At 41.6% G+C, this 16632-nt stretch overlaps 1 protein-coding gene across 3 annotated transcripts in view; it reads left to right on the top strand.

Moving 5' to 3' along the window:
• Positions 1-16632, top strand: part of GHR (growth hormone receptor) — a 1761548-nt gene that overhangs the window by 108927 nt on the left and 1635989 nt on the right. The window contains exon 1 of one of the 3 annotated variants that reach the window (XM_044069749.1): positions 188-207. The exons of the other annotated variants lie outside the window; for them this stretch is intronic. The gene's annotated coding sequence lies outside the window, so the exon portion shown is untranslated. Of the gene's footprint in view, positions 1-187; positions 208-16632 lie in introns of those variants that run through there. 3 annotated transcript variants of the gene reach the window in all.

The following is a 16632-nucleotide window of genomic DNA, read 5'->3' as shown; positions in this document are numbered from 1 at the left end:
ACCAATCGATGTGAAATGCTGCCTGATACTTTGGAATTGCACTGTGTACTTTTGCAGTGCATGAGTCAGCAAAGTACAGCGACAGGACCTCTGAACATTTAGTTTAGTTTGTTTTAGTTTGATGTTAAAGACGAGAACACTGATTTACTTGAACTGTGCTGTCTGAATAGTTATATCAGTGGACTGCCCCTTCTTCTCCGAAGTATGGTAAGAAATGTCATGGTGCAGCTTTTGTTTTTCTTTTTATACTCCTGATTGTTGTTGCACTGCAGGCATATACAGCATAGTCTGCCTCCTGGTAAACATGAGGCATTGTCATGCATGGGCATTATCTCAGCAGATGTGCTTGTTGTAGCTGTATTGGTGCGTGTTTTATTCTGACCAGAGTTGATGGACTTTGTTATGCTCTGAAGATGTAGTTTGTTGGGGGGGATAGATGCTGGATGAAGCCAGAATTGTTATTGTTGCCAAATGTTTTCTGTACTGGTCCTTACTGTTGCCTTCCCTTTCAAAATTAGCTGCAAAAAATATTCTCATCATCTTCTTCTTTCGGCTGTTCCCGTTAGAGGTCGCCACAGTGGATCATCTGTTTCCATTTCTTCCTGTCCTCTGCATCATGCTCTTTCACACCAGCCACCTGCATGTCCTCTCTCACCACATCCATAAACCTCATCTTAGTCCTTTCTCTTTTCCTCTTACCTGGCAGCTCCATCCTTAGCATCCTTTTCCCAATATACCCAGCATCCCTCCTCAGCACATGTCCAAACCAACGTAATCTCGCCTCTCTTGCTTTGTCTCCAAACTGTCCAACCTGAGCTGACCCTCTAATATACTGATTCCTAATCCTGTCCATCCTAGTCACACCCAGTGCAAGTCTTAACATCTTTAACTCTGCCACATCCAGCTCTGACTCCTGCCTTTTCAACAATGCTACCGTCTCCAACCCATATAACATAGCTGGTCTCACTACCCTCTTGTAGACCTTCCCTTTCACTCTTATTGGTTACCCGTCTGTCACAAATCACTCCTAACACTCTTCTCCACCCATTCCACCCTGCCTGTACTCTGTTCTTCACCTCTTTTCCACACTCACCATTACTCTGAACTATTGATCCCCTTTACCAACTCTACTCCCTGCATCCTCACCATTCCTCTACCCTCCCTCTCATTTACACACATATATTCTGTTTTAGCCCTGCTGACCTTCATTCCTCTCCTCTCTAAAGCATATCTCCACCTCTCCAGGGTCTCCTCAACCTGGTCCCTACTCTCACTACATATCACAATGTCATCTGCAAACATCATAGTCCACGGGGCCTCCTGTCTAATCTCATCTGTCAACCTGTCCATCACCAGCAACAAATATTCTGTTTGATTTTAATCCAGAACTTCTTTGTACACAGTTTCTTGTTTTGTGTTGGATTACTACCCTTTTAAGTTTGACCAGGTCTAAACCGTAGAGGTGTATGGAAGCCTAATTTGTCCAAACACCGTTGTACATGCAGGGTAGAAGCATGACCTCAGGGGTAAGTAATGAGGAGTAAAATATTATACAGTGCTTGGGCTGAGCCTGTCAAGTGCAACTTTCTCTACTGTACCTGAAAACGAGGAAATGTATAGTGGATTTCAGTTGTGTTAACATGTCATATAAAGGAATACAAACCTGACCTCATCCAATCTGTCTTCAACCTGTAAGACTTATGAGCTCAGCGAGAGAAACTTTCCGAGTCTCTAGCTCCTTCCCATTTCCTTTTATATGCACTTGACTGTTATTGCTTCTCTAAATCCCACTTGCCACTCGGTGAGCTTACAACAGGGAAATGGCCCCCAAGTTACTTTCTGCACCCCCCCCCGGTTGTTGTCATTTTCCAATTATTGTTATTCATTGATCGTTTAATGCTTGGCAACAAGTTTAGGTCAGATCTTTCCAGTTTTGTAATTTTATTTTCTGTCAAAACTGTATTTGCTATGCCCATTTCTTGTGGCTATGCTCCATTTCCTGGCGACAGTTTTCAGCCTCCATAGACTGTCTTTTGCTTTATTTACTTGAGATTTTTGACTGCTTTTTGCTTCTGTTTTTTTTTTCTTTATCTGATTCTCTGGTTGTGTTTAAGAAGCGTAAGTGTTGTAGGCACAAGATTTGACCATGTTGTTTGACCTGATCTTTTTAAATTCTAATTGCGATATTTGCAGTGCTTTTGATAACTGCACCATGGTAAACGGAAAATAAAAATTGATTTTAAAAGGAGTCTTGGTTAGAGAATGAAATTCAGTTATTAAGAAGTTAGAAAAGTTAGAAAAGTTTTCATGTGTTTTTTTTCAGATAACTTATGCAAAATATATGCTGATTAGACTTGAAATGTAGTGTGTTTTTGAATTTCTGTACCTATAAGGTAGGCAAGCGAACTGGTCTGATGACCTTTTGCAGCTACAACCATGGTAGGGAAACTCTTGCATGGTATTCGTTGTTGCCACATTAAGTTCAGCAGTAGCTAGATGGGTTGAGTAAATGTCAAATAACTCAGAAAACCTGTCATAAAAATACAATCATAGAACAACTGCCTGAAGACCACAAACTTGATCTAACATTGTTTCTTCAGTACAGATTTTAACAGAGCGTTTCTCATGAGTATACCAATGTCCATTTGTGAGAGAGAAGAGATTAACAATAAATTATACAGTTTAATGGTTCAGGCGTTTGCTGTAGTACAAGGTGGTAAATTGAGAACAGCAAGCCTGGGTAGCAGTCAGAAGTTTTAACTCAAATTCAAAGCAGCAGATCTGGGCATTAGCCCTATGTTCACCATTGTTTGTAGTTACATTTGAAATTAATTTGTAGCACCTTAGTTGTTTGTGAAGTAAATGTAACTTTTGTGTCTAAGGTCACCAGGTAGTTTATACAGGAGTTGCTAACAAAAGTTAGAATAGGTGGCTTTCTTGTTGGTTAAGCTGCAAGGAGGTATGTTAAGCATTGCACCATAGGGTTGAGACCTAAAGATATAGTGCTGATGAAATTATTTTTTTAAAGTTTTCTTACATAGACAACTATTGCCATTCATTAGAGAAGTGCTTTTCTGAAGCTAAACAGACCTAGGCTCCCTTTTACTATCGGAACTTTATATGCAACTGGCCACTGACAAAAAATAATGTTGGGAAACATCTGTTCTTTTGCTGTAGCAGGGAGAATGAGAGACCTGTAGGTTTTACATAAAATAAACCTTGGCAACTAACAGCACACCATTTCTGCTTGCTAAGATTGCAGCCTCTAGAAGGAAGGGTAAACTTAGCCAGGGAGTATTGCTGACTAAATTGACATAAAGCCCGCTTGTCGTCCCCCACCCCCCCACAGATCTCTGAGCAATGGGCACCTATTGGATGTTTCGGTGCTTATAACTGACGTTGAAGCTTTGCATTTGATTAGTGCATTGATCCTGGCAGCACAGTAACTCCTGTTGCGCACTCTTCAGACTTGTTGCATAATCACAAGAAGTTTGGCTGGGAGTCAGCTAGGAGGGATTAAGTTCCACTCCAGCCTATATGCTCCATGGAAACAAACTCTGCTGTGGCATGCTTCACCACAGTTGGAGCAGTGTTTAAAATATTTATAGTTCTTAAAGGAATGTGCGTAGGTTAGTTCTACACTTCTCTCTGTTCTGTTGCTCCCTACATCTGTCCCTTCAGTTCAACTGAGGTCATGTTTACCCTCCACTTCTCATATGTTCTGTCTTATTTTTGTTTCTGTTGCTTCAAAATGGCAGTGACTATTTGCTTCCAATGTATAACTGCATTTGTGGTGCATAATACTGTTGGTCATGTAAGGTGTTCTGTTAGGCCCTGTAAACCATATATTTGCAAAGAGTAATCAAATGTTTCCTCTCTGTCTTTTACGGCTTGAATTATCTTGTCAAAATAGTGGAAAAACTTTTTATTGCAAAGCATTCAGCTGCATGTCAGGTGCTATTTTAGTCACACACTGTCCTCATGAGCTTTCCATTTGTTTAACTGGATTTTAATTTAGTCCAAATTACCCTTGAAAACATGATAGTAATACCCCAGTTTCCCCATCAGGTTACACTGAAGTACAAAAATAAACAGATTTTTTTGCAACATTACACACAACTGTTAAAAAAGACTGTTATTAAAAAAAAAGAGAGAGATGAGAAAAAAATACATTACTAAATTTGCTGTTGAATGGTATTGAGCAGGGTGTCAGGGTAGTGTAGCACTTGGTGCTTACTACTACCTGACTGCACTTGGTTACCTGGTTTTATTGGGTACCTCATTAGGGAGTCTCCACATACCCCTTGTGTGGTTTTTGTCAGGGTTTCCAGTTTCCTCCGACATCCTAAAGGCATTCCAGTGGGTGATTTGATGGTACTCCAGATTGCCTGTATGTATGTGCATGCGTCTCTCCTGAGATAAACTGGTGTCCAGTACATGATTCCTTCTCAGCTTTATGCCTATTGCTTGGCAGCACATACTGATTCCCCACTGACTGTGAATAGGATAAAGTAAATAATTAAAAGTAAATGTATTGCACTTGTGTAGGTAATTAGCTTTCTGTTGGAGTTTGTTCTCTCTTTGTTTTTCACAAGATGTGGACTGAATTTACCCAATCACCATACGTTAAACTTTTCTGTAGGCATTTCAGATTGCATTAATAGTTCTGATGATGTTCATTGTGCATACAGCTGCAGTCATAACAGATGGGTTATCCTGCCGTCAGGCTGGTCCACGGTCGGCCGAATTCCAAAGTCTAGGTCCGGCGTCGGTTGTCGTTGCTTCTTCCCTGACGTCAGTGCGGCAGGGGTATAAAAGAACCAGCCGACGCCATTTTCTTCAGTCTTTCTTGCCACGTGGTGCCCGAAGCAGAAGCAGTTCGCAAGTGCCGGTCGGCCAGCTCCTGAGATTTACGAAAATTTTTCAGCCAAAGTCGTCTTGAAAGCCAAGTACCCCGTTGGGGAAACTTTTCTTGCCTCAGACCGATGTCAGACAAAGTTAATAATTGCATTTCTTGTGGGAAGCAAATACCGCATAAGGATTTCCATTCCTTCTGCATTCCTTGCTTAGGCCCAGACCACGACGTCTCGGCCTGTCATCTTTGTGTTAGATTCAACAGACGCACTATTAAGCGTCGGGCGGAGTTCGCCCAGCACTATTTTGGTAAAAAAATTAATTACATTATGTCGTCGGATACTCCGACTCCAGTTTTGAGTAAAAGACGCAAAGATAAGGATCGACATACGAGGTCCGCGACTTCTACCGACACCACGCTTAATCCGGATACAGGTGCTCTGGTTCTCAGCGAAGCGCCTATGCAGCCCCTGAGTACCGATGACGCTTCTTTAGCGGTGTCTTCTGTTCCCGAGGTCGCAGGCTCCTCGGCCCCCACTCCGACTACAGATACCGACGCCACTCTTGGCAGGGAAACTCAGAGTTTAGACAGACCTGCCACCTCTCAAGGTGTCTTCAGGCCTTCCTCTTTTTCCATTAAGGCTTTCACAAAATCTAAAGCAGCCATGAAAACTAAAAGACAAGCTCCACAGAGCCCCTCTCAAGGCCCCATGCCTAAAAACAGATGCTCAAAATGGCAGAGGATTTGATTACTCTTATCAGGGGTTCTCAACCACCCTCGGACAAAAGGCCCAGACTGGAGGAAGACTACCCTTCCTCAGACCAAGGCTGTATTACCTCAGAACATTCTGAGGACCAGGAATATTCATATTCCCCTTTTGAAGATTCTGATGCTGAGGAGTCCATTCCCTCGGTCTCCCCCCCCCGAGGACTATTCTTTTGGGGAAACCTTACATACCCTGAGGGAACACTTTCACTAGGAAGGCCAAGATTACTCAGATTCCAAGAAAAGGCTCAGGGATTTTCTCTTGCTTCCTCAGCACAGGCCTCTGGCTATCCCTCCTGTTTTGGATATATTAGATGATGTGTACACAGAAGCCAGCCTCAACCCAGATTCTTTACCTCCAGTTCCTGTTAAACCTGACAGGTATTACCGGGTTCCTTATTCACACCAATTCCTATACAAAAGCCATGCTGCTGACCCAGAAACTATTTCACAGGGTCCCAAGGGAATTGAGGCCTCTACTGCCAAAAACCCATTACCTTCAGAGAGGGATTCCAGAGCTTTAGAAAGGTGGGGGAAAAAGGTATACACCTCAGCCACTTTAACCATGAGGGCATTAAACTGTCAGTTCCATATGTTAAAGTATCAACAGTTTTTGTTATCTCAGTTGAAAAGCAAAATGACACAACCTGAACAACCAGATTTAAAGGAGTTGCAGGATTTGTTGCATAGTGCAGAGCAAGTGGGTAAACATACCTTGCAATGTGGTTTTGATGCTTTAGAGGCCTCATGTAGAGCTGCTGTTACAGGGTCTGTCATACGTAGACATGCTTGGCTCAAAGAGCAAACCTTACCAGATCATGTCAAAGCTAAATTAATAGATGCACCTCTTCAAAAAGATGTATTGTTTGGTGTTAAAGTTGAGGAGGTACTAAAGAAAATGGAGGAAAAGGCAAGATCAATGCAAACAGTGAAATATTTCCTACAGGTACAGCCTCCACGTTTCAGCAGAAACTGGCCTTCAAAAAATTGGTCCTTTCCAGCCACGGACAGACTTCAAAGAGGTAGATACAGGCGCCCGAGGGGTAGAGGGCAATCTCAAGGATCATTTAGAGCCAGACAATGGCAAGCACCTACACCAAGAGGTGGAGAAGATAGATCACAGCCATTCAGAAAGCAGACACAATGACTTTCCCCTTTGCATGCCAAGCAAAGCTTTAATGGCAGCACCTTTAGGCGGAAAACTGGCATTATTTTCAAATAATTGGCATATTGTCACAAAAGACAAATGGATCCTGGACATTATAGACAGAGGCTACAGATTCCACTTTCACACCCTTCCAAAAAATGAGAGGCATGCCAAACCTGCCACAAAATCAAAGGACAGAGGCACAAAAACAAATTTCAGCTCTCATGGACATGAAAGCTATTCAAGAGGTACCTGCAAAAGAACAGGGTCAAGGTTTTTATTCCAGACTATTCCTGGTACCAAGGAAGGACAAAGATTGGAGACCTATTTTGGACCTATCCATCCTAAACACATATTTACTCATACCAAAATTCAAGATGCTCACATTACAGCAGCTTCTTCCCATGCTGGGCAAGGAGTCTTGGCTGGTAACATTGGACCTCAAGGAGGCATACCTGCATGTCCCTATCAGACAAGATTGCAGAAGATACCTCAGATTTCTTGTAGGTTCAACCCATTATCAATTCTCTGCATTGCCCTTTGGCTTATCTACTGCGCCCAGAGTGTTTACGAAATGCCTGGTATCAGTAATTGCCTTCTGCAGACTTCAAGGGATACAAATATACCCATATCTGGACGACTGCCTGATCCAAGCGGACAGCAAGCACATACTTCTGAAACGCCTGGCCTTTGTAATAAAATTGTTGAACTTTCTGGGATACACAGTCAACAAAAATAAATCAAAACTAATACCCTCTCGAGCAATAATTTTCCTGGGTGCCAGCTTGAATACAAACACCCAGATGGCCTACCTCACGCCAGAGAAGCAAGGGCAACTATCTCAATACTTCAGAAAAATGGCAAAGTTCACCAGACTGACTGCAAGGAAAGTCCTGCAGGCTCTGGGATTCATGGCATCTTGCATCCTACTGATCCCATGTGCAAAGCTGCATATGAGGAAACTTCAATGGTACCTAAAAAACTTATGGTCTCAACACAGCCACAGTTTGGAAACAATTATACCACTCATTCCATGTCTTCAAAAGGAATTTCTGTGGTGGGCTCAAGCATGCCAAAGAAACATAGGTCTCTCCTTCTGCATGCCTCAAGCAAATCAAATCATCACAACAGACGCCTCGGACTACGCCTGGGGGGCGCACATGACAGATCAGCGCATTCAGGGCAAATGGTCCCAAAAACAGAAGCACCTACACATCAATCAAAAGGAAATGCTAGCAGTAATAAATGCTATTATGGCTTTCAAAGACCTACTGCATCCAGGCCAGCTATTGATAAGGACAGACAACACCACAGTGATGTGGTACATAAACAAACAGGGAGGGACTAATTCATACCCCCTGTGCAGACTAGCCATGTCCATTTGGAACACGGCTCTGGAATTGCAAATCCAACTTCAAGCACAATTCCTGCCAGCGAAGGAAAACACACTGGCAGACAACCTAAGCAGAAATATGACAGATCCACACGAATGGAAGTTGCATCCTCAAGTTTTCCCAAAGATAATTCAGGCATGGGGACGGCCAGACATAGATCTCTTTGCTACCCACAAAAATTACCAACTGAAAAAATTTTGCTCAAGGACCTATCATCCACAGGCCTGGAAAGTGGATGCACTTTCTTTCAATTGGACAACATTGACAGTCTATGCCTTTCCACGTCTTCCTCTGCTGCCCAAAGTTCTATTAAAAGCCAGAGCAGAGAGGCCAAAGATGATTCTCATTGCTCCAGACTGGCCAAGACAACACTGGTATCCACTCCTGAAGAGCCTGACGCATTCCCCTCCATGGTTCCTGCCTCTAGTGCCTCTTCTGTTGACCCAGCACAACTTCAAAACTCTTCACAGTCAGCTGAAAACCCTCAATCTAGCCGCATGGAGGATTTCTTGATTTCCCAACAGACCCTCCTCTCCAAGGAGGTGCAGGATGTCATCTTGGAGGCCAGAAGACCTTCAACTAGAAAAGCCTACTCCACCAAATGGAAACGGTTTTGTGCCTGGAATCAGAAAAAGGGCCAGAATCCTTGGGTTCTAAATTTACCTCAAATATTACAGTACCTAGCTGAGATGTTAAACAGTGGACTTTCCTTCTCCTCCATCAAGATCCATGCTTCAGCCATTTCTGCACAATACAACACTGATCCTCCTTTATTCTCTCATCCTCTCTTAAGACAGTTCCTCAGAGGGGCTAAGAATATAAAACCCCCAAGGAAACCACCAGTACCTGCTTGGGACTTCAACTTCATTTTAACTGACTCTGCCTCCATTTGAGCCAGCTGCCTCAACAGAACTGCAATATTTGTCATGGAAAACGGCCTTCCTTCTGGCTATCACCTCAGCATGCAGGGTTTCGGAACTACAAGCCCTCATGGCGGTGCAACCTTTCATCATTTTCCATCAGGACAGAGTTTCCTTACGAACCAACCCTTCCTTTATGCCAAAGGTAGTATCCAGTGTAGCCTTGAATCAGACTATCCACTTACCTACCTTTTATTCTAACCCACAAAACAAAGGGGAAAGACTGCTACATTCCTTGGACATTCACAGACAACTTCGTTATTATTTGGACAGGACAAAGCCATTCAGAAAATCAGAGCAACTCTTTGTGTCCTATGCTACAGGTGCTCAAGGAAAGACTATTTCCAAACAGACAATCTCAAAATGGATAGCCCACTGCATACGCTTTTGTTACTCATTTCATGGAAAAACTGTACCTACAAGCATCAGATCTCACTCCACAAGGGCCACAGCTACCTATGCAGCTTTCCACAGGGGGGTTCCTACCAAGGATATTTTGGAAGCAGCCACTTGGAGTTCTGTGCACACTTTCTCCAAGCACTATCACCTTCCACTGTACTCTAAATCTAGAGCGGGCTTTGCCACAGCAGTCTTGCAGGGCATCCTTGCTCCTCCTAGTTCCACTTAGTGCCTGCCACCCCTTTTTAGCTTTGGGATTCTACCCATCTGTTATGACTGCAGCTCTATGCACGATGAACATAGTACAATTCTGTACCTACCATAAATGTAGATGTTTGAGTGCTAATACAGCTGCAGTCCAGGTTTCCCTCTCTCCATCCCCTCTTGGGACAGGCCTTATGACAAACACCTCCTCATACAACCTGATTGGGGTATTCTTTATGGTGTATTTGCTTGCAAACTACTGTTTTTTGATTATATTACATTGCATTATTACATAAGTTTATGTTTTGCCTTCCTTCTGGGGGCACCTGACATCTGGGGCAAGAAAAACTGAAGAAAATGGCGTCGGCTGGTTCTTTTGTACCCCTGCCGCACTGACATCAGGGAAGAAGCGACGACAACCGACGCCGGACCTAGACTTTGGAATTCGGCCGACCGAGGACCCGCCTGACGGCAGGATAACCTATCTGTTATGACTGCAGCTGTATTAGCACTCAAACATCTACATTTATGGTAGGTACAAAACTGTACTTTTTCCCTTTTGCATTGTGATACAGATTTACAATGGTGTCATTTTCCTTTTTAGAAAGTGCTTTTCTTATTCTTGAGACTGTGCAAACTGACTGTTGTAGTTTTAGGAATTAGCCAGTCTAGCTATTACTTACACCCCCAGTTTGCCTGCATAACTTCAGACTGGAGATGTGACCTGCTCAGCAGATGCTTTGGAGGAGAGATACCTGATTTTTGCAGAATGTTGCGAGGGGCAGTAGTAACTCACTTTTCTGGTAGTGACAGCTGTATTGCAACATCTTTCAATGTCTCTTTCTCAATGAAGTTCAGTGAAAATTTGTAAAATAATGACTAGGTTTCCATCTCAGTACATCAGAACTTTTGTTTTTCAAACAGTGTTGCAAAGCATGGAGAAATTAGCAGTAAATGTTAATATGTGCAAACACCCCTTTAGTAACCATGCCACCAGTGTAACTTATAGGAGTGAAAGTGCACAGTTGTGTTCATTAGAATTACTAAAAAATGTCCTTGCATGTACCTTATTTCTTACAAATTCCCTGTGATACCGACTAGCTGACAGTTGTGTCCAGATGTTATTGAATGACCACTTTGTCCTCCTGTCATGTTTCCTGTTTTGAGTTTCCATGTTTCCAAAGATTCATAGCGACTAAATAAAACAAGACCAGAACCAAGGAGTGCAGCACAGTGCTATGATGTTGTACTGTACTGCAAAGTCTGTTACACATAGATCACTCTATAGAAACCATTAGGAACACGGAGACATTTCTCAGGTAAAACAACAGATTTTCCTGTTGGCAGAGACTAAATGAGAAACATTTTATTAAATTTGCCCTGAAGTCTGATAACCTTGACCTTTTGTAAAATCCTGCACCGTTTACTCACTAATGTTATCATGCCAGCTACTGTGCTGACATTGTTTTACTCCGCAGTGTCATCACTTGCAAACCATTAATGTATTTCTTGCATGCAACTTTTTGAAAAGTAAATGTAAAGGTGTTGTACAACTTAAAGTGGTTACTTGCTGTAAACCTTGTGCAGAGCCTCATCACATCCATAAATGAATGCTGCATGTTGACATTTAAAAAAAAAAAAAAAAAAAGAGTGTGTATTCATTTATTTGCAACACACATTCTGACTAGTGAAGAAGTCAAATCCGTAATAGATTCTGGAGGCCAAGCCTGCCTTTCGTTCTACATGAAAAGCACTTCGGGAAACACTGCAACTTTCAGCCTGATAACCTCTGTGTGCCTGATTGCTAATTCTGTCAGTTGAACTAAGTTTGAATTATGGCAAAAAGAAAATAAAAACACATGGTAGTGTTTCACAATGGCATATTGCATGGTACTGGCTGCTTGTGACAAAAAGGGATGTGTGATACTTCTACATCAAGTAACACCAGCCTGGCATTATTGCCCTTGAGGAACATGAGTATTGCCAAAGTTGCAGCCGTAAGGATTCACAGAAGTGTACAAGAAGACAGTTAAACTGGTCATGCAAGTATAACCTGCTAGGAGAGAGAGTGAAAGACTGTGCTGTAGATTACATCGGTCCGATATCCCATGTCATGACCAGTAGTTGTGAAAAAGAACACACTGGTAACTTCATTCAACAGCAGTAGGTTTGTTTCTTTAAGTAAAATTCATCTCTGATTTGCTCCTCATCTAACCCTCGGATGACCCCCTAGCTATCTCCAGCCAGTTTGTCCTTTTCTGCACTTTTAATGTTTGTGATTGCCCACCCAGTTCATCCTTTCCTCCACTTTTTATGTTTGTGACAGCACAGATGACCCCCCCCCTTTCTGTGCACAAACCTATAAAGGTAGTAAGACCTTAAGGCTGTGTAGCATTTAATAGTGTTTGAAAACACAGTAAATACTGACATTTATTGTCTGGTGAACCCTATCCTTGTTCTTTGTGGTGAAATTCTTCATCAGTAAGAGCCAAACTGTGTAGAATTAAACTTTTTCGTTGTGGCAGATAAAGCTGATCAGGGCAGCAGATTGTTCAAGTTACAACATAGTGGCTGGAATTCTGCCTTGCCATTGCTGGTTTGTGGAAGCAAACTAAATGAATTATGAACAAGTTATTGCTTAGACACACTGAAAGACAAGGGGTGTGTAGCATGATTGCATGTGTCTGACAGCAGTGTCTGGCCCTCATGACATAATGGGAGACTTAACACAGTTTATTATAGCAACAGTTTAAAATATTACAGCTCTGGACCTTGTGGCAGAAAGTAGCAAAAATTATTTTGGTTATTGCTTTTGTTTGCCAGGAAAGTCTGTCTGGGTGGAAACGCCTTTTTCAGCAGTGGCTCATTGGAGGAAAGCTCCAAGTATAAATTGTAAAGGAGGTAATAAAGCAATAGTATAGGCTAATAAAACATTAGTACAAACTGGAATGCAACAGATTTAAATAAATACATACAATGTGTTATATTATCTGCAAAAAATAAAGCATTACTACAAACTGACGGAGAACAAATTTAAATATATTTGCGGCTTATAACAAGTCCCTGTTCTTGTATATGATATGTGCAGCAACAGTAATTCAAAAATGTTATATACGGTACTCATTTTAGTAGAATGTAGGTGGGTAATGGTCTAAACATAGCTGATGTCTTCAATTTCTAAACAGGAGGTCTGACAGTAAATGTTCAAAACTTAACCATATTCATGGATGGCCAGAATGGTGACTTGACTGCAGCAGATTTTACTTGCTTTGTGCTATTAGCTTTTGATTGCAGCAGATTTTAGTTGCTTTATGCTTTAACTTTTATTTATTTATTTATTTACATTTGTTGACCGGGAGTGTCCAACTGGACGTAGGTCCATTTTCAGCAGAGGCTCGAGGAGAAAAGCTCCACAGTTAAAATAAACAGACAGTATTTACATTGGATTACGTAGCGATTAACAATTTGATTAACCTAGCAATTCATTACAAACATATTTACAGATGAAGAACATAGTACATCAATATACAACTAGAATCTTTATCTGCGAAGTACATAGTGGACATTAACAAATGTTACAATAAGAAGTTCCTGCTGTATAATAAGTACTAGGCTTATGAGCGTCTGAGCTTGCTATAATCAAGGTAGTTAGTGGAGTGGAAAGAAAGGTAGTTGTTGGATGGGGTGGGTGATATTAGAGTGGGAGTTGCAAGGGCATAGCCAGCATGTTTTTAGGTGCGCTTTTAATAAAGTTTTTTTGAAGTGGGTGCATGATGGTACGGAGGTAATTGTGGGTGGAAGGGAGTTCCATAATTTGGCTATGGAGCAAGAGAATAGTGCTACACCAGCAGAGTTATTGGCTTTAGTGATCTGCAAGTGATTTTTGTTGCTGGATCTTAGTGGTTTGGTGGTGCGATAGAGTTGGAGTAGATTCTGGTGGGATGGGACATTTAGTGGATGGTTTACTAGTTTGTGGGCGTGTGAGAGTTGATACCATTGAAGGAGGTGAGGGAGTTCAAGCCAGCCCAGTTCAGCAAGTGAGAGGCAGTGGTGACTATGGTAGGATGCCCCTGTGGCGAATTTTGCGATTTTGTTGTAGCAGGTCTCTAGCTTGTTTAGATCACATTGCCTTAGGTTTGTATATGTTGGAGAGGCATAAAGTAGGGTGGAGATAATGTGGGAATTAGCTACTGAAATCTTTGTCGCTTTGATGAGAAGTTGCTTATTTCTGTATAACACTCCTAGTTTTTTGTGGACTTTTTTATAGTCATGGATATGTGAATGTCAAATTTTAGTTTGTCTATTTCCACTCCTAGCAATTTGGTGTGTTCAGTTGGGTATATAGTGGTGTTGTCTTTTGCTGTGATGTTAAAGTGAGAGTTGTTTTGAGTATGTTTGGTGGGTTGGAAGATGAGTAGTTTAGTTTTGTTTGAGTTGAGTATCAATTGGGCATCGGATAACCAAGTTTCAACAGAGGAAAAGGCTTCTTGTGTGACTTTTTGCAGTTTGGGTAGGGACTGGGCTGAGCAGATGATGGTTAAGTCATCTGCATATTGTATGAGTGTGCCATGTTTGGTGGCAGAGGCTAGATTATTGGTGAAAACAGAGAAGAGTATGATAAAGTTTTAATAAAGAATTGCTATCAAATTGGATCTGGTATGTTCTAGAAGTTGAAAAATTTGTATTTTGTCTATGGATCAAATTATATTATTTGAAAGAATTTAAAAAAAAAATCCTGTCATAAGGATGCCAGTTTCCAAAACGAATGGGCAGGAGACAATCTCTACAAATGTCAATAAAGAAAGCTTTCCAGAGGATATAGCATCCATACAAGAACTATCCTTAAAATTAGACCGTATGGATCAAATGATAGACTGTATACATGAGAATGACAGAACCGCTCATATTGACAGTAACATGTCTAGTTTAAATGACATCAGCAGAAGAATGTGTGAGCAAGAAAATTGGCTACTGGATAAGGTGGATGACTAAAAATGGAAGAGAAAAAATAATGTAAGAATATTTGGTGTGCCTGAGAAAATCAGCTACATTTCCTCACCAGGTAGAGTTCAAAAGTGTTAAGCTGTCAGGAAGGGTTTGTTATATGGTATAGAGAGAGCCCATATATCTCTCTCAAAACCTCCGTCTTAAGAAGTCTGTGTCATGTAGAAATATACCATTTCACAGTAATTTGCATTTTTTCATTCAAAAATATTTTTATTGTCTCTGTACTGTTGCTTTAAGTGATTGCTCACTCGTATATATTTTCACATTTTTGGTAGTCTCTTTCTCAGACTATGCTCAAAATCCCTCACTTGTTTAAGCAGTAAAAGTCAGTTTAGAATGTTTTTAAAAGCTTGAGATTTTTTTTTTAAAGTTGTGTAATGTGAGGCTTCCAGAGTTGAGCTTTGGTTGGGACAGTCAAGCAGAGAGAAGAATGGTGACTTTGCTTGCTTTGACCCACTTTGGGTGGTAATACCATAGAAGAAATCTATAATCCCACAAACATTTTTATTTGTTTGATAACTGGATTTGTCAGAAACCACCTTTAAGCCATGACCTAGGCCGCTAGCCAAAAACAAAAGGCAGCTGAACAATATGAATATACACCAACAAATGATGCATTATGTAACAGGAGAAGCTTAGTATGTCTGTTAGTACAGTAGTTGGCACGTGGAAACAAAACAGACTGTATAAAGTTCTTTTTTTCCCTCTCCCCCTCACCCACTGCTGACTTTAGGGTTCCAGTACTAGCTTTGTATCATGCTATCCTCTTAGACAGGCTTCCTGGTCTCCCTATATTGGGGAAGGTCTGCCTTTCAGGGAGAGCTTTTGTATACAGAGAACTACCAGCATATGCAAGCCCTAAGGTCACCACCTGCCAGTAGTGGGTAGTATAGAGTAGGACAGACCAGTCCTGAGACCACCGTATTGCAGAGTGGTGGAGATTTCGTACCCCCTAGCTCCCACCCTCAGTGTACTGGTATCAGTGTTAGGCTAGGTATTCAGTGATAAGTATTCATGAGCACATGTCTGTGCCTGGGACCCAAAGGCAGTCGTGCTTTAGTCCTCTCACTGCCCTCCAGCCTAGCATTATGTCTATGAGCTTCAGCCTCTGACAAAGCCCCTTTAGAGAGATGGATGCCAGTATACTCCCAACCCCCTAAGACAAGCACTCTAGTCATCCCTGCCTTGCAGTCAGGCTCCTGAAACGCTAGTCAGACTCTGGTCAGCTAGACTGTAGTTAGGGATTTATCTCTTTGGGCCACTGTTGATGCTTTGCATACTGTGGCTGTTGATAAGGGTAATAGTAAAGGAGACTTAATTACAAAAGGAGCACTTTTGGGAAAATGTTAAAAGTATCACTGTTAGATAAAATATAGGAAGTATCATGATTGTGACAGGAGTATTCACAGAAAAAGCGATGCGTTAATTCACTGAACAGTAAAACTACTAGAGTTCTGAGCACCTGTTGGAAAGACAAAAATATTTTAATTCAGTTTAACCATAAATTTGTCTTGAGTTCAACACACTTGGTAAAATAATGCCAGCTGACAGGGATTGCCTTACTCATAGCTGTACCTTCTTTGATTAGGTTAAAAGGTGAGCTGACCTCTTGCTGTGCAGGTATCTGAGAGGTACGTTGAGATGCAATAACCAGCTTGCTGATGAAAAGTGGGCAGTACTGATAACTTGAAAGTGGTGGTGGTCAGCAGTAGTGTGACCACTCAGCTTTCTGAAGGGAAAGTACTTGTGTTTCTTGCTGAACTCATTGTAGCAAGACCACAGAATTTATCATGGTTTCCAGCAGTACAGTGTTTTAGGATGGGTTGAGTCCTACTAATGGCAAAGCATATTCAAGTCCAGGAGTCAGGACATTACACCTAGTAGCAGGCCTTGCCTTAGGAATCCGATTGTTAGCCAAACTGTAACAAAGATTTATTTTTA

This window comes from Protopterus annectens, chromosome 1.part0, assembly GCF_019279795.1.
Source record: "Protopterus annectens isolate FY-2018-M chromosome 1.part0, PAN1.0, whole genome shotgun sequence".
NCBI lineage: Eukaryota > Metazoa > Chordata > Ceratodontiformes > Protopteridae > Protopterus > Protopterus annectens.
Note: the sequence above shows the minus strand (reverse complement) of the source record. Positions and strands in the feature narration are given on the sequence as shown.